The sequence below is a fragment of the Melanotaenia boesemani genome, assembly GCF_017639745.1.
Source record: "Melanotaenia boesemani isolate fMelBoe1 chromosome 2 unlocalized genomic scaffold, fMelBoe1.pri SUPER_2_unloc_4, whole genome shotgun sequence".
Taxonomy (NCBI): domain Eukaryota; kingdom Metazoa; phylum Chordata; class Actinopteri; order Atheriniformes; family Melanotaeniidae; genus Melanotaenia; species Melanotaenia boesemani.
Genome location: NW_024580585.1, coordinates 1 through 15,867, shown reverse-complemented (window position 1 = coordinate 15,867; position 15,867 = coordinate 1). Strand labels below are relative to the sequence as shown.

General features: G+C 39.0%; 2 long non-coding RNA genes across 2 annotated transcripts; one reads left to right on the top strand and one right to left on the bottom strand.

The window, feature by feature from the left end:
• Positions 1-440: 440 nt before the first annotated feature.
• Positions 441-2,850, top strand: LOC121636087. The gene is made up of 4 exons (XR_006009628.1): positions 441-532; positions 1,524-1,591; positions 1,812-1,855; positions 2,567-2,850. It is a non-coding gene; the product is annotated as an uncharacterized LOC121636087 (long non-coding RNA).
• A 5,531-nt stretch (positions 2,851-8,381) lies between these two features.
• Positions 8,382-9,340, bottom strand: LOC121636088. The gene is made up of 3 exons (XR_006009629.1): positions 9,280-9,340; positions 9,018-9,196; positions 8,382-8,446 (listed from the first exon to the last, which is right to left on the bottom strand). It is a non-coding gene; the product is annotated as an uncharacterized LOC121636088 (long non-coding RNA).
• Between the last annotated feature and the right edge of the window lie 6,527 nt (positions 9,341-15,867).

Genomic DNA, 15,867 nt, shown 5'->3' with positions numbered 1-15,867 from the left:
TTTGATATATGTATGTTTTTTTTTTTTGCAACTGCTTAAGCCAATATTCACAAAAATTCATGTTTGTTCTTCCCAAAAGTGACGGTGACAACCAGGACGATGGAGACTCCAGCACAGACCAGTGATGGTCCTGCTACAGGCAGCTCCTTTACCCCACCCGTGTCCACCCCACCTGTGTCCATCCCACCTGTGTCCACCCCCTGTGCTCCTCCTGTGTTCAGCCTGCCTGTGTCCACCCTGCCTGTGTCCATCCCGCCTGTGTCCACCCCCTGTGCTCCTCCTGTGTCCATCCCGCCTGTGTCCACCCCGCCTGTGTCCACCCTGCCTGTGTTCATCCCGCCTGTGTCCATCCCGCCTGTGTCCACCCTGCCTGTGTCCACCCCGCCTGTGTCCATCCCGCCTGTGTCCACCCCCTGTGCTCCTCCTGTGTCCATCCCGCCTGTGTCCACCCCGCCTGTGTCCACCTCCCTTACTCCACCAGTGTCTGGCCTCCAGAAGAAAAGAAAATCATGTAGGAATGCAGACATTAGTGGTATGTACAGTATGTCTGTTTTTCTGTGAATCCAAACTGTTTGAATCAACTTTGTCAATCAATTTCAGTGAGATCAGGCTCATTCCATCCTTTTCTCAGATGAAGGAACGGGGTCTGCCTCAATGTGACTTGAAATACATCTCTAGAAATGATTGCAAAATGCTACAGTTATTGTACAGCAAGTTATTGAATGATAATATACTAGCTCAGCATAGTTCTTTGGGGGTAAAATGAAAGACGAGTAAGGTATAATCAAGATATCCTTACAGTATTTCTAAGCTTAACACACACATGTTCATGTTTACATGCTGAGAATTTTTGGCCGCTGTGATCATTCCTCATGTTCTTACTATTAATAAAACATTTCTCTGTAATATGACAGTAGTGTAGCTAAAATAACTAAAATGTGAGCAGCAAAAAAAAATAGTTTCCCAAATGTTTCAGAACTTTAAAGGATGCTCTCACATATGCATGACAGTTCAACAAGCTACAAAATGATGCACTGTTGTATTTTAGTAGTGGTCAGATATGAAATTAAAGTATTTTCCAGTTACAATCTTTGTAGTGCGGAATACTCATGATTCTGGTTTAGCCACCCATGAAAAGTGCTACCTAGGAAAATGTACCCCAGATTGTTCTGAACCATAAACTATCATAAAATAATGATAATAAAAAAATGATAATCATAGTAACCAATGATTTCCTCATCGTCAACATGTAATTATTGTTGAAAGGCTTCAAAAATCATTACATTAATAATTAAAAAAAAAAAAATCATGGGCAAATGTCCTTATCTCCAAAATGTGCTCCTTCCATGTCATGTTACTATTACATAATTGAAAACAGGTCCTGTTCAGATATCAGTTACCAATCATTTTTGTTATTAGAAGTGTTAGCATTATTTAGAACTTTTTCCTCATGGCAATATCAAGATGTGAACAGAGAATAAGATGTCTGTTAAGAATTATTACCATCTTTTCATTCATTTCAGAATGCCCCATTCATCAAGGTCTAAGCGTTTTCCCCTACAAAAGGATTCTGAGGCAAAGACTCAGAGAGGTTTGTTCCAAGACATAAGAAATTACTGATGATGAAAATAACTCTTTGGAACCATACCCTGTAATTGTCTGCACAGAAATACGTCAAGGTGCTTTGTTTAAAAGAGGGTGGCAATCTTTAGTCATATTACACTTTTTAATTTGACATTACTTGTGCTTCAGGTTGTATTTGCTGTCCATTTTTCATTTTTGTCACTAATTTTACTTTGTGTCTTGTTAAGGGTTGTGTCGAGGTGTTGGTGGAGTGGCAACCTTGCTCTGGATGGTGTGTATGTTATCTGAAGTTTATTGTACTGATGGTGATTGGGTTAGGGAAACAAATATTTTTATCAACTTAATCTTCAATTATAAGCAACTGCAAAGTCTTCTCATCAAGCATTCCACAGAGAGGTCAAATACTGTTTGGGCAGTGTAGTGTATTGTATTTAAATTAAAATACAAAATGAAAATTCAATTGTTTGGTTGAACTGACAGAATCGTGTTCACCTGTGACCAGTCTACATGTTGAAGTTAATTTGGGCAACATACTGAACCAGTTGCCCAAATCCAGTTGGTTCTGATGGCGTAGCCCCCAGTGTGTGACTGTGGGTGGATGGATATTCTGGTAGATGGTAGCCTCAGGCTGTGTGAATGGGGCGAATAGTCACTTAATTTGCAAAACACATTGCATAGTCATCAAGACTTGAAAAGAGCTTTGGTGAGGGTTGTGTTTAATGAAACATCGCTCCACATTTTAAGGAATTGCCTTAACATAAGAGACCAGATTGTGAGACTTCTGAAAAATGGACGAGGTTGCAAGATCATTGGTAGTATGCTTGGGTATTTTGATGATAATAAGAATAACAACAAGAAAGAATTAATATATAACTTAAGACTCCATGCCTCATTAAAAGTAGTTCAGTATCAGCATGGTACATATTTCAAATGTTAGAATGTGAAAGTGATACTTTTTACGGTCTCTCTGTCTGTCTTACAGTGGAGCAAAGTGGAAAAACTCCTGGGAGCCCAAAGACAACGTTCTTCCTTAAAAAAAATTGTTAAAATTGTGTTTGTTGTGTTATGTGACACAAATTTGTTTTGGTAAGTTGTTTGTTTTCTGTTGTTGGGAAGGTAATAAACATATTGTTTTACTTTCAAACACTTTGTCATTGTGTTATATTATTGTTGGATGCATTTCATGTAATTCTGAGAAGCATCAGCTCGAGGGCTGATGAATATTGGTACCTGAACAACACAAGCGTGATGAGATACTTTTGGTGCAGTCTTGTTTTTAAAACACCCCAGTTCATGCAAATGAACATAGCTTCTCTCTTAAATCTGTCTGCAAACAGCGCACATCTTTCATCTCTCTGCCTCTCTCTCTCTGCCACTGTCTCTAACTACCTGCCAGTCTCTCACTCTCCACCACTCTCTCTGCCACTCTCTCTTTTTCTTTCTCTCTCTCTACCTCCCTCCCACTAGCAGCTCCCCCAGGTCAGGGCAACGAGAGAAACCCATGATGGCGGAGAGAAAGAGAAGTCAAGGAAAGAAGGAAGTTATCATATGAAGAGCAGCACTTCAATATTCATATCTGGCTAAATGTGTGATAAAATATTTTAAAATAACATGACTGTGTTCTTTCTGATACATAAATCATTAAATATAATGAAATATTGACCTTGGAACCTTGATTTCAGAATTCAAACAATGTGCTTTATGCACAGTTAGGGAACATAAGGGAGCTCCATGTTTCCACTCTTTCATTACTGGGTGAACTGATTAATTCAGGTGTGTCTAGCCATTGCTGTTGTGATGGCTGAGGTTGAGCACACCCGGATTAATCAGTTCATCCAGTAATGAAAGACAGGAATCAAAGGAGCTGCCTTAAGTTCAGGAAGTAGTGGAGCTGTGCATAGAGCCCACTGAGCCTCTAAATGGCTCTAGAAATCTTAATCTGGGCAAGGCTATGACCATGAAGTATTAAAATCAAACCTTTGTCATAGGACTAATTGAAATACATAAATGGAAAGGTCTTGACCTGTGGAGCAACAAACGTCAGCATGAAGATTCTAAATGGCTCCTGCTTGAAATATTGACCTTTGAACCTTAACTATTTACATAGAATGGTTAGCATTATGGTGATAATGGGGAAATAATTGATGTAAACTGGTCAAAAATTAGAAGTATGATGGTGCATAGGTCAGTCATCAATATGTTAAACACATCTGGTTGGCAAATATCTGTGAAAATGTCTTTTTCTGATTTTATCCACGTTGGCCTTGAAAAGGGTGCAAGAAACTATACCTGGAAGGGGCTGGCTTGGAGCAAAGATGAAAAATTTACTTTGTCGTAGGATAACAATGAAGACATCACTGGAAAGGTCTCAACCTAGATAGTAACATATATCAGTATGAAAACTGTGCAAGGTTCCTTCTCCTCAGGAGTGACCTTTGAACCTTGAAAATGTGACATTTTTGAAGGCTTACAGAACAGGAACAAAAAGTGTTACAGATATGGGGTCAACTGTTTTGGAAAGGTCTTGACCTCCACTATCATAACCGAAGGTAATCCAACAGGGGGCGCCACTGTGTTGAGTTAAAACCCATAAAAAACATAATTTAACCCTCTAAACAACAAGAAATCTCAAATTTGATTACAAATACATGTTTTCCACTCTCAAAAACCCACGGAGAACCTACAATCTTCCTTGTAATCTTACCACATAATAGGGAAAACAGTTCAGAACTACAAAACATGTGGCGCACCACGCTTCTCCATATTGCAACTCTGTACAAATTGTAGTTCCTTAAGTATTCTTCCGGGTTAGGTTTAGGGTTGTCACATTACATTAGGGTTTCGAAATTATCTATGTACTCATTTTTCAACATAAAAAACTCAAACTACATCGTATATTTTTGTATTTTGATTAATTTGCTGACATGAAAACATTTACATAAACATTAAATAATGCTATTTTAGCACTTATTCCAGTCGCTCTGTTTCGCAGTCTACAGAGGGTATGTTCAATGGCAGAACGGATTCAGCAACGTTTCAAAACAGAACTTCGGGGCTCGTAACTTGGATCTATTTTTGTTGTTGAGTAAAAAAGTGGTTTAAAGTTTGTTTAAATATATTGTGGCTTCCTACCGAGAGGGTGCTCCATACAAGTTAATCAATCAGATCGCTTAATAATAAACGTGTTAGCTAAACGTTGCCGCTTGTGAACATGCTACAAGGGTGCAAAGACACACCAGAAATATAGCGTCTCTGTCCCCATTCTTCCTTGTGTAGTTTGTATCGATGTCGTCGCCAATTCGCCTGTACAACATGTAGACTATGCTTAATTTTCCTTTTTGTTATTGTGCAAATGAACTCAAACTTGAGATGTTTTTAAATTTAACAGATGGATTTAAAACAAGACACAGTAGATGTGGAGTAAACTGGCATGTATTTATTCCAGATGTAACTGTTTACATGTACACATTTCATAGAAAATAAAATAACAATAACTTCTCCTCCAGACATATTCAGCATGTAATAACTGCATGACCCACACATGTCCAAATGTATTGATGCCAGGGGCGGACTGGCCATTGGGAATACCAGGAGTTTTCCAAGTGGTCCGACACAGCCAGAGAGAGAGAAAAAAAAACAAAAGTTTCAGAGAAATTGCTCATACGTTCAGTCATCTGTGGCAGCTGATGCACAACCTGCTCTACGTGACGTACTACATTTCTTCATCTGAAAGTTCTGAACTGCTGTAATCCTCTTCAAAGTCCTCCAGATCTTCTTCCAACACGTTAAAAACACCGGGGTCTGTGTCTACACGGGCATAGGTGCTGGTGACAGCACTCAGTTTCTTCTGAAGAATGTCTTTCTTCTGTAGAAGACAGCAGTGCAGTCCCCTGTATCCAGCCTCTGTCATATCTGTAGGAGTAGCTTGAGTGAAAATTGAAGAATGAAATTTAAAAATAGGCAGATAAAGTTGGAAACAGGTAATGCCATGGTCCTTTTAGAATATAATAGAATATTTGTAGAACATACTATGGTTCTTGATGTTCTCTTCAGTGTGATGGAGGAGGTTGTCCAGTTTGTCCAATGCCTTTCTCAGGTACTGATAATGTTGAGTCATCTCCTTCACAAGGATTGGTTTCTCCTCTTCCATGCGCCTGACCAGCATGACCTGGTCAAAAAGTCGCCTCTTCAACGGAGACTCACCACTATTTTGAAAAAAAAAAAAAGAACAGATGGGAATCAATCAAAACTTTTCAACATGTTCTACCAGAATTTTCAGTATTGATCATTATGTGGCCCACTAATTTTTAATGGGCTCTATGCACAACTCCACTACTTCCTGAACTTAAGGGAACTCCTTTGTTTCCTGTCTTTCATTATTAGACAGACTGATTAATCCAGGTGTGCCCAACCTCATTAAATGGCCAGACACACCTGGATTAATCAGTTCATCCAGTACTGAAAGACAGGAAACAAAGGAGCTGCCTTAAGTTCTTGAAGTAGTGGAGTTGTGCATAGAGCCCATTGGCCGTCTTATACCAATATCCACAGCTTAATATTAACATGAACACACTTATACCTACTACTTAGATTAATGGTCACCAACAAGCACACAAATGTACCCACTTTGCTTACCATCTCCTTGTGCCTCCCAAGGGAGAACGACTTCATCAGAGAGACTGCATGCTGCTTCTGAGTCAATTTTGTCTTCATCGGCAGCAACTGTGTTGTATTGGACGATCTTCTCTCTGAGTTTCTTTTTGAGCTCACCCAGTCTCCTCCGTTTCCGTTGTCCTCGTTTGATTGCTGTCTGTTATATTAAAAAAGTATTAGTAAGAACAACAAACAAGCATTAGTTGTTAAGTGATGCAAAACTAAATACCATTTTGTCGGTAGAGATCATGCTTCTTCCTTCTGAGGGAATAGATGATCTCATCAGTCTCTCTCTGGAGCTCTTCCTGGCTACTATGAGCACCATGTTTCCCTTGAAAAACACAAATAAGCAGAGATGGAAAACAAACGTAGCCAAATGAATTGACAGTACCAATCTGACACACCGGCAACCGTGTTACATACCAGTGGCTGCCCACTGCTTCACATCCTCAATCCACTGTTCTGTGTCCTCCAAAGTGATGTTGAGGTCATGCTGGAGATGCTGAAGATTTGCTGCTTCCTTTTCTGCTCTCTGTGTAATCTATTTATGTTTTCAGAAGAAAAAATACAATGCAAGAATAATTTTTATTCAATTGTCTATCTGCTGTTGAAAAACGCTCAATACTTTTCAGTCTACATGTCAAAGTATTCTTGGAAAAGATATTGAACCCCATATTGCTGTGTGTGTGAATGATAATCTGATGAGCAGGTGGCACATTGTACAGTAGCCTCAGCCACCTGTGTATGAATGTGTGAATGAGGTGAATGTTGATTAGCGTCGTAAAACGTTTAGGTTGGTTAAAAACACTACAAAGTTTTGCTATGTAAATGCTTGAAATGACAAATGTAAATGTTAAAATACCAAAATACAGTGTAGACGTCTTACTTTAACAAATCGCTTCGCCAGTGTCTTGTGTAGACTCTCCACCTTCCTGTTGTTCCATCCCATGGCAAGCATTGTTATCATATCGGCTCTCCCTGTAAAATAGAGAATATGTCAATGCAAGCAGTGTCAAAGCATGCCTTTTTTTAATTTTTATTTTTTTTAAACCAACCTGACTTGGTCATGTATTTTGTGGTCAGAGCTGCCCTTGAGAGAAAGCTGTTCACTTGCTCCACCTCCTCACCAACAGTATTTCCTGCACCATCCTGGTTTCTGCCACCCCACCTCACCTGCTCGAAAATAAAACAAACAAACACACAAATATATGCACGAGTTATAAACTTTCTGTATTTACTTTCTTTCCTACACACCAGATATACTGTATCTGATCAATATGTGGACTGACTGTTCTCACATGATTTATAGTAATGAATTTGGTCAGACTTGGAATTTTTCTAGTGTGAAAAGAAACTTTTAACTTGCACACTGTACCTCACATTTGCCAGTGTGAGCCTTGGCATGCATAACAGACAGAAAAGGCCTCATCTCTGTCAGTGGTTGGAGCTCTGACAACTTCTCTGCCATCTTCTCCAAGTATGGCCAATACCTATAATGAGAAAACCACTTAAGTGTTTGGGGTGCATACTGACATAATGATAAGGAGACAAATCGGGGGAGGTCACCAGTAAAAACTCTATTACCAACCACAGACAAACATGTAGCAAAATAAATGCTAATGCTAATAATACCTTGTATCTGCTGGACACAGAGGTGATACCAAATAAGCCATATCAACTTTCTACAGCCATAATGTCCCAAAGGTATGATTTTAGGCCTGTTGTGCCAACCTAAAATGAGTTAATACAGTGTAAAAAACCGATTCAAGCTTCAGGTATGGTAAGGGTTAAGATCACCTGCAAGTGAGGTCCATACAAAAGAATTTGATGTTTGCAGCCTGAGCCAACTCCTTCTGCAGGAACAGTGGGTAAGCATAAATTTCTCCACGGTAGTGATTCAAGCCTTGTAGCAAGATTCCGTGTCTGCAAACGGCAATTTCCAGGCCCTCCTCATCCACCTTGGCCCTGGACTTCTGGGAGGTTTCTCGCCCTGCAGTAAAAGTTGCCGGCCCACATACATCATGACCAGTTCTCTGAAAGGAGACAAACTGTTACATGTAGCCCGGAGACAAGTAAAAAATAAAGACAAAGGGGTAGGTGGTTGGATAAAACCTTACAATCGTCATCTGGCTTCTTGTCTGATCCAAAGGCAGACACTTGGGCATCTTGTGCAATGAACAGGCCATCAAAAAGAGATTGTTCATCTGTCCTGTTAAATAAGAGGAATTTCCTTATTTTATTACAACCTTTATGTCACCTGTGGAAATGAAAGCTGAAAGTTGGCATAAAGCGAGTAGTTAAATATTGGTTTACTGTAAGGGTAAAGCTGTTGGGTGTGGATTAGGGCTATGGAACGGATACAAAAAGTTCCCGAACAAATTAATGGATTGTTGTCATGGAACTGTGATATTACAACCACGTTATGAACAGGGCTATAATACATCTGACCAAGTGTAAAAAATATCTATATCTATATCCATTTACTACATCAAATGTGGCCTGAAAGTATCAACTAAAGAGTAATGCTGAACATTCAAGGCTTTTCTACATAGTTACTTTGAATGTGTTATATTTTAGGATTATAATCATGAATTACAATATTACAATTATGTGGTTATAAACATTGTTTTCTGACTGTCCAGAAAGATTTTCAAATTAGAATAATAATTTTAGATGCCATGAATGATGGAATATGAATTGTATGTACATTGAAATATATTTTTCTTAGCAATGAGGTTCATTATAGTTAATATATCAATTACAAAGATTAGTCTGCTAACCCTTTGGATTTCTTGAAGCGGTACTGCTTTCTGTTACCATCTGCAGCTATGGCAAGCATGTCTGGTGTGCAGGCAGGGCACTTGAAGGGCTCAACCTGACACAGATGCTCTTTCTTCCAGTTGCAGAAGGCAAATTCACGATACACCCTGTGGAATGTATCACCGCATATACTGCCATTCTGAAAACGAGGATGGTATTATTTTGGTTAATTAAAAACTTTGCAGTTTGGAATTCAAATTTTCGAATTACAAGAGTTCTTACCCGTCCTGTGCAATGTGCCCGATGTTCAAGCATTCTTATAAATGCTTTTTGGGACGTAGCTTCATCTGTTCAAATGATGCAAAGACATCAAATTTGAACAGCATTTGGCAGCTTGCTGTTGCTGGCCAGTATCGGCTACTAATCAGGTCACTGATCCCTGGGGTCCACTTGCAGGTGCAATGTGGGCAATATACAGCAGGCAGACAAAGATTGTATGGACCTGAAAAAAAAAAAACAAAACAAAACAAACATATACCGTTTCAAAAGTATCCTTACAAAACAGGACAAAGTGATAATAGTAAGCCATCATCGGCCTGTGATGGTATCCAGAGAGTAGAGGGAAGTGTCAACATACCATTGATAGTCACCAAGACAGTCTGCTTTCCTGGAGAGATGGTATACTCTTGGTCTGGGCCACAGGAGCAGATTTGTGTTGGTGGAAGAATCGGCAGCATACATACTATAGTTATGAAAATGTCAGAAAAAAATACCAGTATTCAAATAAAAATTTTAACACTTACAGAAAACTTCAGACATGGGTCATATTATACCACTGTATATGCAGTAGATTTTATGGACTAATACATTTTTTTAAACACACCTTGTTCAACCAGTTCACAATGACCGCTTTCATCCATCTTCACTAAGGATGTGGGAGGAATGTGTTTATAAAAATGGTCAATCATGACTTCTCTGTCATGAAATACATTTTTTTTTGTGGACAATTGAGTCACATCCTGCGCAGAGAAACTGAACTCCTGAGGGAACACAGTCCAAGCACCTGACCACAGCCTTGACTGTTTTGCACTTTTGACAGCAATGCTGGGGAACTCTTTCTGCGGCCAGCATACAACTCAGGAGCTCTGGCACTGCAGCCTTGAATTTTCTCTCTGTGGTCAGCTGCCTCTTGGTCCACACAGACATGCTGGTTGTCTCCTCAACTTCTGCTGATGCAGGGACGGTGACCGAACTCAGCAGGTCTCTCAGTGTTTGAAGATGGTTATCTAAATTGATAGAGTATAAAAAAATGTAAAAAGGGCAGCCATAAGAATATTTTTTAATAAAACAAAAAAAATCTATATCGCTTTTTCACAGCTATTGCATTATATACATGGCTGCTACAGTACATACAATATTCAGATGCCTATAAGTACTTAATGTTTTCCAAACTAGAAGATTAAGTTTGACTCTATTTGAGCTGACAGAATTCAATATGCATACCAAGATTTGTGACCTCTTGAGGAACTTCATCCATCTGCGAGGTCTCAACTTCTGGCACCTCCATAGTGCGCCTGTGTTTAACTACAAAGATGAAAGAAACGTTAATACTGACCAACAGTATCAACTTATAATCAGAACTATAATATTTTGCTGACCAGATCGATTCTTTCTGATGAATTTTGGTACTATGTACCCATTATGGTCCCTCGTCCTCCAGGAAACATTGGAGCCTCCGGTTCCCTTCTGTTTCCTTTTCTTTGATGGCTAAAAGTAAGAAAGAAAAAAAAGTGTGCACAAAATTTTTTTCAGAGAAAATTTGGTAAGAACAATCACAGAGAAAAATATCTAAAAAAATCTTACCTTTTTGGCTTCCAACTCATCTGCCAACGCTTTCCCCTCCTCAAGCCACTGTCTGAAGTTCTCAGATGCCATTTTGAGACAGACAAAGGGAAGGAGAAATAAAAAAAAGAAGGATGGAAAAAGTCAAAGTAGAAAAGATATAGAGGGAAAGACAGAAACACGACCACAAAAAGCAAAAGCTAAGAGAGAAAGAGAAACTAGTAGAAGAAATGAAAAACTGGTTCTTAGAAGAACCGTTGGATTGCACAGAAATTGACCTGATGTTCAAAAGACCTGAAAAACAGAAACAACATCAAACAAACAGGTGAACTAGGATTAGTTGTGCAACTACTACTGTCTTCTGTTTGTTGCCACTGAAATGAACATTTAGCTAAATGCAAAGTGAATAACCACAAACAAGTCTAGCGGGGATTAAGTTGTGCATACAAAAGTAAAAGAAAAGTAGATTAATTAAACAAGAGTCTGTATCAACTGGTTATGGACTGTCAAAGACTGATCCTTGACCACTGATGGGGTTCTGACATGTTAGCCATTAAATCAGCAATAACAATTAACATGGACCTGATTCTGAACTGTAAATCCAGCTAGTGCTGCACCTGCAATTTTCTTTCACATTTTCGACCCTTATTGAAGGATGGGTTTATAGAATTTAAGTCAGACACAAAATGGTCAAAATACAGTTTGAATACAGGACAACATTGTTTACTGCGGACAGAAATGGCAATACAGCTTACAGAATCTGCTTGGTCATAGAATTTAGTTTAACCCCATTGACAAAAAGTTATCTCTCTTTAACACTTATCAAGTCTATATCGCCTTCTGCTAATAATGGCTCGGTAAAACAGTAACGTCAGTGTGTTATTGGTCAAGATAATTATGTTTTGAGCTACGCACCTTCAGATTTGCATGTTATTTGAGGTGGACCGGTTATTAAGCTAACTAGCTCAAACATTAGCTTGTGAGCTAACGTTATCATCTTATTGGTAAAATCCTGTCTTTTCTATTATTCACAACTGATCAGCAACTGAAACATCAAATTAAACAAACTCGGATACGTAAGAGTTACAAGTAATAGCTTACTTTAATATAAAATATCAGCAGAGCTATACCTGATATTAAGTCAGGACACTTTAGTTAGCTAAAAACTAGCTGCTTCCGCTAACTAAAATCTCCTGGACTCACATAAACGCGATCAATGAGTCATTAATTTTTATGGATTTAGCCATTTTATCACATATTATACCGTGTAGAAACCATTTTTCTTAGACAGATGAAAGTAATATCAAGTAAAACTCCTTTAAATATAAACGTGTCAGACTTACCAATGCTACAACGTTCAATCAGGAAATGATGAAATTGGTGATGAAGGTCAAGGTTCATTTAGGGACGTTTTTCCTGAGACACAAGCCTGCCGATATTTACTCGACCGCTAGAGGTCGCTAAACTTTAAAACGTAAAAGGTGGTCGTAATTCGGCGCTGGTACAAACGACCTATGTGGTCGTTTTTCGGAGGAGGACAGTCTCGGAAAAACGAGCCCTAAGTAGAGGAAAGTCTGAGTTACTGAACATTAAGACAGCTTGTGTTAAGTGTTCATTTTGACATGGACAGTGGGCTAACGCTAGCTAACATAGATGCTATTACACTGTAACAGCAATATCTGAACAACATAATAATTTAAGTACCACCTATATTATGCCATAAAAACATGCATGTCATAATGTCTAATTGTCATGAAGTAAACTTTTCATACAACGTAAACATTTTCTAATTGTATTTGCAACACAGTATTTATGCAACTGATTTATTTACTTATTGAAAGGGTAGGCTACTGCTATTTAATGTTATTAGTACTATTATGTTTTATTTTTTTTTATCTAACAATAATTAAATAATATTTGGATCTGTAGCAATCAGATCTAAATGAAGGACACTTAAAGTGTCATAAAGATGAGTGAATCCAGACAGACCTGTCTGTGTCTGAGTGGTGGATGGAAGGACAGGAGGGAATTATCTAATAAACCAAATTTGAGTTAAAACTTACAAATGAAATATGCTTCAAAAATTTATTTTGATTGCTTGATTTATTTTTTGTTTTACACAGTGGCATTATTGTTTATTGGTCATAAAAGTAGCTGTTTTTATACTTTAATATGCGTTTTTTAATTGTACCATTTTACACTGTTTTAGGATTTGCACTTGTTGCCATTTCTTGCCCTGGACTTATTGCACCAAATGTTATTTATTTTTTAACTGTTATTTATTTTGTGCTATTTATAATTTGTTTAGAGTGTTTCAGTGTGACTTTGTTTTTGTCTGTTAATAAAAAGACAAAGTTTGTACAGTCAGTTACTAATGTGTGCACTGAGTTATGTAGCTTCAGTATCGTGAAGCATTTTACCACATGGGGTGGGGGGGCAAAACTTCTGTTTTTAGGGCACCTGCTGGCCTAAGCCGGCCCCTGAGTTCTGGATTCACAGTTTAGGAAAATACAACCTAAATGAAGCTTTGAAAGAAAAATGCCATTAAAATAGTTTTGTCTTCAAGTTGTGATGTATAATCTGGGCCTTGTTCTGCTTTTCCCACCTAATAAATCACTGATGTGACTTTCCTCTCAGGCACATAGATGGAAAGCACACGCTGGTGAGACTGAAGATGATGTTTCACGGCAGTGTTGATGCTTCAGTTGGGACCATTATCTACCTCGCTGGTCCAGACAGCAGCAGAGCCTCAAGTTTTTTGTCCCATTTTCATTGTGGCATCAGAACTTGGAAAAGCATCTAGAGTGAGACGTGATGACGGACTGGAAAACACTGGTGTTACCGTTTCATGCATCACAGGAGAGGATTAAAGAGACGGCGTTGTTACTGGCAGGTCAGAGCAGAAGAACTGAGAGATTGTGGGCAGAACTGAATCCAGTTGTGTGGTTTCATTTTGCTGATCTGTTCAGTTTATGGAGGAGCAAGGTTGTTACTAGTTTCTCTTCATGAACTACGTTTGTCTTCATTACATCTATTTGCCACCAAGTCAAAGGGCTGCCAGTGAGTTTCAGACATGGGTGGAATAAACCACGTCTTTCACCACAAGAGGACAAACTCCTCTTCAGCTGTGGCAGCAGGGTGTTAACAACAATGGCAGGAACACTAACCCAAGTATGAAGGACACTTTTACCTTAGTGGCTTTGGCAACGATGATCCTGCAGCAGTTCCACACGAATAATATTGTTATTCATCCTATTAATATTCCTCTCAGTAATGCCACAACGTCTTCTCTTCAGCACCTTCATCCATGTGAAGATGATGTAAATCACTGGTGTATTTATTCTGCAGCCTTGTGCATTTTCTTGGAAGGAGGAATTCCTGGTTTTATCCATATGATTGATGCTGAGAAAACTTTTTAACAGTTTTTCCATCATGTGACAAATAGAAAATGGAATATCATCAGTTTATAAAGTTCCAGTCAAATAACACTGTGCCAAGCTTTGTAATGGCTCCATTTTCAATGTTTTTATTGGTCTTGTTACAGAAACTTTGTCTCTAAATGAGACTCCAAGCATCACTAACATCCATGTGGACTATGGAAAGATATTTCTTGTATACAGGTTGCCTTGGTATGGAAGAATAGTCCCCCCAGGGAAAACATTTTATTGAAGCTTCTGGCTCTGGGAGAACTCACTAACCTGCCATAAAGAAATAATCACATCAACATTTAACATCCTTTGTTTGAATAGAAAGACTAAAAGCCAAAACATCATTAATGCCTAAATTTGTGGACTCTGATGTGAGACTAGACAGTTTGGGAGAAAAACCGTCTAACAGCTGAAGAGTCAGCAGAAAACCCACATTTCACATTACATGTGCAACGACCCAGCGCAGAAACAAAGCTTCAGCTTTTATGCAGGAGGAAAAATAGAGCCTGCTCGGCCGCTAGAAGAAGCTTGTTTCAGATCGTTCACAAAGTAGCACAAATATGTAGAACTTACCAGATGAGCTGCTCTTCTTACTGTACAATATGCCACATGTGTCCATCTACATTTCATAGAAGCTGCACTCAGACGCTCATGAAGACGTTCATGTAAGAGGAAATGGATTGCACATCACATTAAATCACATCCATGAACTTCTTCTAATTGTTATCCAGAAATCAGTTATTATACAGATCATTTAGAAGCACACAAGTTTCATGTAAATGTGAGTTTCATCAGACTGAAAGTTCTGCTTCGTCATTGCCGGGCTGTCCAGCTCCAGTCCTCCAAGGCTGAACTTGTTCAGGTTTTAAGAGATTTCCGTCACCAGCACACCTAATTCACTTTAAATGGCTTTTCTCAGCAGCTTGTTTTTAAAGTTCTGCCAAAGCATGTTGAGCCATTAACCTGATTCAGGTGTGCTGCAGCGGAAACATCCAAAACCTGCAGGATAGTGGCCCCTGATGAGCAGCCTGGGAGACCCCGTCTTATTGTAAACTTCATTCCAGTTTGTTGCAAAGCCAGAAGATTCTTTCACTTAGTGGCTCATGTGGATTTTACATCATTGTACAGTAAAAATAAAGGCAGTAAGACTTAATGAACCCTAAAACCCTGTTTTCCTGAAGGTCTCCGTATGAGGTCTGCAGCGTAGCTTCAAGCAGTTAGTGCAGCTGTTTGCAGCGGCAGCTTTGCAGCTTCCTGAATCCTCCTCTTTGTGGAGGAGAGAACCAGTCGGTGAAGGAGTGTGGCTCCTGTGGAAAAGGCGAGGATCGTTCCCAGTTTCTGTTCGTTCCTCATCTGGTGGAAAAGGAAGAAAGAAACTGGACAATTAACAGAAAGCAGAACATCTCTTACTATTCTAAACTGACACACAATGACCAGATGCAGCTAAATATTTCAGTTAGAAGAAGAAATGGTCAAATTCCATGGATTTACTTCTGCGTGTGTGCTCCAGAAAGGAAGAACTTTCCTCAGCAGCTTCTGTTGCTGCCAGCTGGAGATGCCGGATAATGAAAAGACTGTCGGCCACAATCAGCTGAGAGGC